The sequence below is a fragment of the Amblyomma maculatum genome, chromosome 1 (genome assembly GCF_055883805.1).
Source record: "Amblyomma maculatum isolate TAMU_Amacu chromosome 1, ASM5588380v1, whole genome shotgun sequence".
In the NCBI taxonomy this organism is placed as follows: Eukaryota; Metazoa; Arthropoda; class Arachnida; order Ixodida; family Ixodidae; genus Amblyomma; species Amblyomma maculatum.
The window spans coordinates 475,863,496-475,871,843 of record NC_139344.1 but is presented as its reverse complement, the minus strand read 5'-3'; the positions used below and the strand labels follow the sequence as shown (position 1 = coordinate 475,871,843).

Sequence of the window (8,348 nt, the reverse complement as noted above, 5' to 3'; positions counted from 1 at the left end):
CTCATCTACCCCTTGATTTCGCAATGCCTGCATCACCGCCGATGTTTCAAATGAGTCAAATGCTTTTTCGTAATCAATGAGTGCTATGTATAAGGGCTGGTTATATTCCGAGCATTTTTCTATCACCTGATTGATGGTATGGATAATATCGATTGTAGAGTACCGTTCCCGAAAACCTGCTTGATCCTTTGCTTAACTGCAGTCTAAGGTTGTCCTGATTCTATTAGCGATTACCTTAGCAAATACCTTATACGTAACAGACAGTAAGCTAATTGGTCTGCAATTTTTAAGGTCCTTAGAGTCCCCTTTCTTATAAATGAGGATAATGTTTGCATCCTTCCATGGTTCCGGTACCATCCATGACACCAGGTACTGCGTATACAGGGTGGCCAGTTTTTCTAGCACGATATCCCCCCCGTCTTTAGCAAATCTGTAGTTATCTGACCCTCTCCAGCTGAATTCCCCCTTTTCATAGTTTCTAATGCTTTCTTGACCTCGTCCTTCGTCACTGGTGGAACGTCTGACTGTTTTTCCCTGCCGCTAATCTCGTTATGGTCCTGACTACTTTGGCTGCTGTAGAGTTCTGTATAGAACTCCTCGGCTATTTTGACTATCTCGTCCATATTCGTGATGACGCTGCCCGCCTTGTCCCTTATCGCATATATCTGGTTTTTGCCTATGCCCAATTTCTTCTTTACCGCTTTAAGGCTTCCCCCGTTCTTTACAGCATGCTCAATTTTCTCCATGTTATACTTCCTTATATCGGCCACCTTCCGCTTGTTGATTAGCTTTGATATCTCGGCCAATTCGATCTGGTCTGTTGGATTGGAAGCTTTCATACTCTGGCGTTTCTTAATCAAGTATTTCGTCTCCTTAGACAGCTTACCGGTATCCTCTCTAACTATCCTAGGATAGCGGGGAGCAATGCCGTGAAACTTTCAAAACTGTATTTGTTGTTTTTTAGCAACTACCGGCCCGCCGCCTTATCACTGTGATTCTGGCGCGCATATCAAATCTATATTCTTTGTTATTTCTCGATGTCGCGAGACGCTGCTGTATTAGTTTCTTCGTGGCGCAATATGCGCCGTAATCTGTCTCGAAGATTCCGGCCACTCGCGTATGTTTCTACAATGTTCCAGCTTGTGCTAATAACAGTTTGCGACGTTATCTATGTGATTCTGAACCGGTTTTAAATTCAGCGTTGACGTGTGCGAAGGCATTCTTTGTTCCATGACCGCCGAGCACGATTGTAGCTATGGCCACCGCCGAGTCGTTTAGCTTGTTTGCGGGCGCAAGTCAGCTCAATAAAAAGTTTCTTCAGTGCACTCACAGACTCTTCATTTATGTCATCGACCTTGTCACCACCACGTGCCACTATCATGGCTTTTGCTGAATTTGTACGCTAATAGTGAACGTTTCGTCAATCTTGACGAAACGTTGAATTTGTCTTCATCCTTCTTTTGTTAAGCGCTTTTCACTTTGTTGGAAGCATCCTTTCTGATATTCCGAACTGCCAATCAGCGATGTGGTACTGTTGCCTATGTTGTAATTCGTTTGCAATGCCAAGATAGGGAACGCGGTTTAACCATTTATAGTTGTTTTGTCTTTTGCCTATGGTTTTCAGAATCTACGACGGTGGAAACAAATGTAAAAGAAATGGTAAGAAAGAAAATAACAAAAACGCCGAGTAGTTTAGAATGACGAAGAATTAGTGACAAAGAGCATCTATTTTGCACATATGTTATGACCGCCGTCAAGTAGAATGACTGCGGGAGCAAACCGGCTCCCGCTGTGGACATGCATTTCCACAGGGCAGTCGAGATACACCTCTAAAGCGAAAGGTGACATTGGCGAATGAGTTTCAATTAAAAACCCGTGCCAGCTGTCCGCTACGCATGTATCAACGAGCGATATCGAAATTGTTGAGGACATTCTATGTGTGGTCATGTTTTCGTTGGCTAAAACCACCACGATGTCGATAGAACAGTGGTCCTCCTCTGTTTACACGGCCAAACTCACTGCATGGCTCTACTCTGCTTTTGTGCCTACTCAATATTTATTAAAGTAATGAGGCAACCCAGACGTAGTAGAGTGCTGTTGGACAATGCTTGGAAATTGTTTTCATGCTGACGTGCAATCAATGGTCTTGTGATTCACTTGGCGGCGCCGCGTGCCTTCCCATCAGCAGTGTGTGGCTCTCGGTGGTATTGACCTGAGCCTCGACGTCGAAGCTCTGGAATGACACCGAAGCTTCTTCGGGTGCAGTAGCGCGGAGCCTCGTGGACCAGCCTTCCGGTTCTTGGGAAGACGTCTCTCCGGCGGCGGCAGATGCGTGCTGAGGCATCGGCACGGTTCCTAGCAGCTCTGATGGAGGCTCCGACGTTGGATCGACAGAAGCGGAAGCTTCCTCCATGTGATGAATCACTCCGCGATGACTTGCAGGGGCAGCCGCGGCGGAGGCCATTTTGTTGTCGTTGGCAGTGGCTGCTTCGCTACCGTACCTTCAGTGTTAAAAAGAAAGCAAAAAACAAAAACGTGAATATGTTTGGGAAAGTGGAACTCGAAGACAGCCACGGCTTTTTTTTTTATTTAGAGAGAACGCAGCAAATGCTAGTAACTTTATATACGTAACTTTATATACGTTTAATAGCTGTGATGAGGCTATATTTTATTATGTTTATGATGGCGGGCATTGGCGCGGCATGCAAGGCGAAGGCGAGGTAGCCGATAGCCGCTAAGCGTAGCGAAGTGCATTCTGATAGAAGCGAACCGTGAGGGGAGAGGGGGGGTGGAGGTTAGGTAGGCGTATCAAGATAGGAATATTACGAATATAAGATGCTCACAGCTGACATGAGAGATAATCAATCGGAGGTATATGCAGAGTACTTTGTACAGCAGTCATTGTAGCTGCGCAGGGGGCGTTAGCGATTTTTTCGTTTCGCTGAGTGTGGTGCTCTGCATTTTGTTGCTCCTTCCATTGACGTGACTATAGGGGAAAGTTTACAGTCGTCGTGGACGAAAATTTGCATTAAATGCACCAGATATTTCGCACGCCACAATGTCTCTGCCAGAAATTCCGTCTGAAGGAAAAAGTTGAGGAGTGGCTATGCGAGGAATGCGCGCAGCAAGGGCCCTGTGCTGAGGCCGGACTGGGTGAGGCATAGGTATCTGAATAGCACCATGCCGACCGTGCCTGACTGCTTGCTTGCTTCCCTCCTCCTGCGGCTTTCGTCGTGGATAATGTCACGATGAATGAATAAACAAAATTAAAAAAAAAACAAGCAAAATGCTGCCTCCTGGGAAAACATTGCGCTCTGTATTGAAAAACAAGCTTTCTGGAATGCAGAAAATCCAGGTTATTATCTAGATTAGGATCGTGATGAAGTCAAACGCTGCCTGACTAGGAACTACACAAAAATGTTCCTTGCCTTATTCGGTTGCAATTTTCCTGCCATTTGGGTTACCAAGAAAAATTTCCAACCATTCAATTATTTAAAATTTTGGGGAAGCAATAAAACCGTAAACAGCAAACTGAACCTACAGGCAGGAGGTTTTTGTGTCTGCTTTTGCTTTGCGACGGAAAGCGCCTCGTGCATACCCAGTGAGTTCGTCACTCGACGCGTGCCGCATGGAGAAGCGAGACTTCGTCTTTGCAGCGCCACACAGGGGAAAAGTGTGACTGGCCGATGCGCCCGGATCATCAGATCTGTAACATAATAATGATTAGTGAACAGTGATGGTAAGTGTCGTGCAAAAGCAGATGAGTAATATTTATAGGCGATGATATACAATGCGTGCTTTCTGAATAGGACAATGCTTAATTTATTAGGTTGGGTTTGGTTTGTGGGATTTAACGTCTGAAAGCTACTCAGGCTCTGAGAGACGCCTTAGTAGAGGGCTGTGGTAATTTCTACCACCCGGGGTTCTTTAACGCAAAACGTGCACTGACATCGCGACGGGCGCCTTGCTTTTCGCCTTCACCCAAAGCGGCCCCGCAGCTGAGATTCGATCCCGCATCCTCGGGAATCTTACTTCATTATGTCTGAATCAAATATGTCTACAGAAAGGGAAGAGAAAAGAGGAGAAAATGCAAAACTCCTATCGATTGCCTTTTGAGAAACACTAACAGTGTTCTTATGCACAGTGACGAAATCTTGTGGCCGTCAAGCGAAGGAACATTTTCCGAGGTCGGTAGTAAGAACATACACTATTATTAGCCATAAGCAAGTACACAGTGAGTTTCGAGCAGAAAGGCCAAGTGATATTGACAACACTTGCTTGTCCCCAAGTGTCGAGAGTCCGACGTAAATCCCTTTGTTCAGGAATGATGATCTGGTCAAATGCTGCAGTTTCTCGTCGTTGTCAAATTTAGAGAGATCGCTTTTGAAACCATGGAAGCTAATTAATTGACAATAATCAGGGCAGCACTTACAGCACATTTGTATACCAATAATATGATATTGTGATCGTGTGAAGATGATGCTTATGTAGTTGTTTTCGTTCCCTCTAAAGGCTTCTTGCGTAGCGTAAGCGAATAGGACTGCATGGAGAGGCCCTTCGCTAAGTCCTTTGTTTTGGATAATATTCAAGCTTTGAATCGACGTGGTTTTATGACATGTAAACGAATGCTTGGCGTGCTTGTCTCCTTTGACATCGTGTGGGCACTCTGCTTTATACGTCTGAAGAAATTCCTAATCCTAGCGACGTAAGCACATTTAAAGCACATGCAAGGGACCTTAATTGTATAGAACACTGTTCAATATTTCAGTTTGCTAGCTTGCTATTAAGGGTTTACATTCGTTAGTTGGTGCCGGTGGCGCACGTGAGCGATTTGCAAGAGGTATATGAAAAATTAATGAGGTGGTGCTCCCATTACCCTTGTACAGCTTTTGTCAAATTTTTATAGTCCGGTGGTTTGCTTCAAAGCCATACTCTGTGGCTCGTAATAAATTCCCAGAGTTAAGAATCTCCTGAAAGTAAAAATAATTTTGTTCCTCGCCCTCCATCGGGTACGACACCCAAGAATGGCACAGGAGCCTCGCTACACACCTTAGAAGCAGGTCACTTAGGCTCTGAACTAATGCCAAAGTCTTTCTGTATAGAACGCTGACGCGAATGAAAAAAAGAACTGTAGTCCGTGTTCGCGTCATGTTCAACTTGCCTTCATATTTTAATAACGATGTGACTCGGATAATTTAGAATGATAGTTCCCAGTGCAATTTTTCAATGTATCTCTGATGTTTTCTTGCTTTGCATGTACACATGATTTGTGCTTAATCACTGAGACAACGCTGGAAGGTTGTTCAATGGTTATGCAAGATTTAACATCTAGCCGGAGTGCTTCTTGTTTTTCTAGAGCGGGAGAAAAGGCACGCCTGTTAGCTAGACCGCCAAATTGAAGAAAGGACAACGATTTTCTTTCTGCAGTTCAGCCATGCACTCGTGCATAGTTGTTGCAGGAAGAGTGGCGTCTTTGTTTCGCAGAATATGATACTCGGGCGGAATGCGTCGAGTTATCGAGAACGAAAGCGGCTTGCCAAAATGGTTCGTTTTGTAGCGCTTTATTTGCTCGGAAGCTCGATTGCCCGGTACACCGAAAAGACGTGCTATCACGTCAGTGGAAGCTATTTTGTCGTCTGCGTTGAACTTCACTTAACGTGTACAGTACTGCACCAGAAAGTGGTGTAGTACTGTAGTGAACAAGCATAAGTACAGAACCGCTCACTGGAGCGGTAGTACGTCCCGTACGCAAAGCGCGGTTGCTATGGCGACGGCCCCATCATCAGGTATGCTAAAGAAGCTACCCGCGGGCAGCTAGTTTAAGAAGAAATAAGGTGTTTCCTTCCTCGCGGCAATTTGATTCGCTGCCCGGAGCTCAGTGGTGTTCGGAAGAGCGCGGCCACACACTCGCGAGTGGTCATTAAGAGTACACCACGCCGTGTTTCTGGTGTTTCCAGCTGAAGAGCTGAATATATTATTGAGAGCCAGTGTAATGGCAATCCTTTAAGTCCGCTACTGCAAGGACCATGGCCCCGTGGATCTTAGCAGTATAGCTAATTGCTGCTGTCAAGATGCAACTGTAAGTAAAAGAAGGCGATTAAAGATTAGAGGACAACAAATGGACCCCGTGTCGCAGAAGAGCCAGCGTCGACAACTGCAGCCACTTGTGCTAGCACGGGCATTGCAACCACCCGAGAAAGAAAGATCACGTTAAAAGTGACATGCCACGTGGAATGAATGAAAATTAGGCGTGACATATAATGCGAAATAAAGGTTGTCGCACGCTTCAAAGGACCTAATACTATAGTCTAATGTAGGTGGCCCTGAGAAAATTTCTAAGAATATCAGTCGAAATTTGAACCCCGGACTCCTGGGTTGATAGGCAGCCAAGCTACCGACTAGGCCACTCAAGGTAGGCCTGCATGGTTTTTGAACAAACAGCAGTCAAAATGCGTGTTGCAAAGCTCAGTGTCATGACTGTATAGGGATACTTATGTGTGTCACTGAGAGGAACGCAAGGCTGCTACCTCATCATACCTTTGGGCAGACCTTGGGGTGGATGACTGCGAGCAATTACTCCCTTATTGCAAATCTATTCCACTTTGGGGCTTTCTCCTAAATATTCGATCATCAACATTCCCCCTTCGAGCTATAGATCAGTTCGCTCTCGCCCTACCATCTGTTCTGCTGACCGTACTGGTTAGCTGGGTTGGTAGAGCGACTTCTCCGGAAATGCGGTGGTCCCGGGTTCAATCAACTCACAAGGACGAATTTTTCTTTAACTAACGAAGTTTCTGAGAAAGCTTTCTCGCTTTTCTTTGTCGCGGTATGGCTGCGCTTGGGTGGATGACTATGAGTAACTACTCCCTTGTTACAAATCTACTGCACATTGGGGGTTTCCCCTAAATATTTGATCAACTGCCTAATTTTTCTATTCCTTTCCTATTTTTCTGTTGCTGCAGCATCCCGCAGCGGTGGCTTTGTTGTTAGGGCGCTCGACTGCTTAACTCAGGGACGCGGGTTCAAATCCCAGCAGTGACGGCTACGTTTCGATAAAGGCAAAAAGCAATGTGCTAGTGTGCTGTGCGATGTCAGTGTACAATAATGAGCCCTAAGCGGTCCAAGTGTTCCGGAGCCATCCAATACGGCATTTCTTGTCGCTCGAGTGGCTTTGGGACGTTAATCCCTAAAAATAAACCAAAATATTCCTGGCAGTCTGGTTAAAAGCCATCCATAGAGATCCATAGGCATTCCCTTTGACCGCCGATGAAAATGCAGATATGTTTCACCCAATAGCGTTAGTACGCCTATGTCGAAAAGAATTGCTGGTCGGAGTGCGTGCCGGGGGCGTTGTAAGCCTGAAGCAACGCAGCCTTGATAAATGACGATTCTCTCGCAGGCTTTCAATGCGATAGCGTTATTCACCACATATCGGTGAAAATTGTCCTATACAAGAAAAGCATCGACAGACACCGGGACCCTTGCGTTTGAATCACAAGAAAATGACGGTCGTACTGCTGGCCTTGGTAGGCGACGAATCCTGTGGTCCCCGGTTTGAAGCATTGCAGCATTTAAAAGTTACAAGCATGCCTGTTGCAGGGGGCGCAGCACATGTCCGGGTCGGAGGTGTAATGTCGCGCCGAGCAATCCCTGATGGGATTGAGAGTATTCAATAAATAACAAACTTTTTAATTATTATTTTGCTCATGCAGAACAAGAGGAAAAAGATCGTCTTACACGGTATGAAAGAGCACTGAACAAGGGTAGAGAGGGGGCGAGGGAAGCCTCAGGTCGCAGGTCGAGCCCACGTTTGTACAAGTGGATTTGTCTTAGTCTGAGTAAAGCGATCATCACTGGCAGGGGTTAAACTACGCTTTTGCTTCTGAAGAGGTAAAGTTGAGGAGGGAAAAGTGGGTGAGGGGAGAGTAGGTCAAGGAGTGGGGAGGGGGAGCTTGTGCGAGAAGAAAGTAGGTCAAGAAGTGAAAAAAAATCTCCCTTCAATATGTTAATTCCTTCAGTCTGTTACCAGTGACCCTGTGGCCTGTAAAAGACATAAAAGCGGCAGTACCAGGAAAACCTACAATGCGGGGTGGATGGTTAATCTCCAGCTAAAGCAGGTTCCGGGCATATACACCTACATTAGAAATGGGACAGACATTCCAAGGGGTCCTGATAAGAAAAATATCTGCAGGTGAACAATGCTTAAAAACTTTCCCCTCCAAAAAAAAAGGGGGGGGGGGAGAAGGACAGAGACACAGAATAATAACCGCACAGTGAACACCTGGCACGCCAAGAAAAAAAAGTTTGAGGGCCAACTCAAATAGGAAGCGTTAAGAAGGAAACGTGTT

At 45.7% G+C, this 8,348-nt stretch overlaps 1 pseudogene; it reads right to left on the bottom strand.

Moving 5' to 3' along the window:
* Positions 1–2,137: 2,137 nt before the first annotated feature.
* Positions 2,138–8,348, bottom strand: part of LOC146210018 (uncharacterized) — a 495,553-nt pseudogene continuing 489,342 nt past the window's right edge.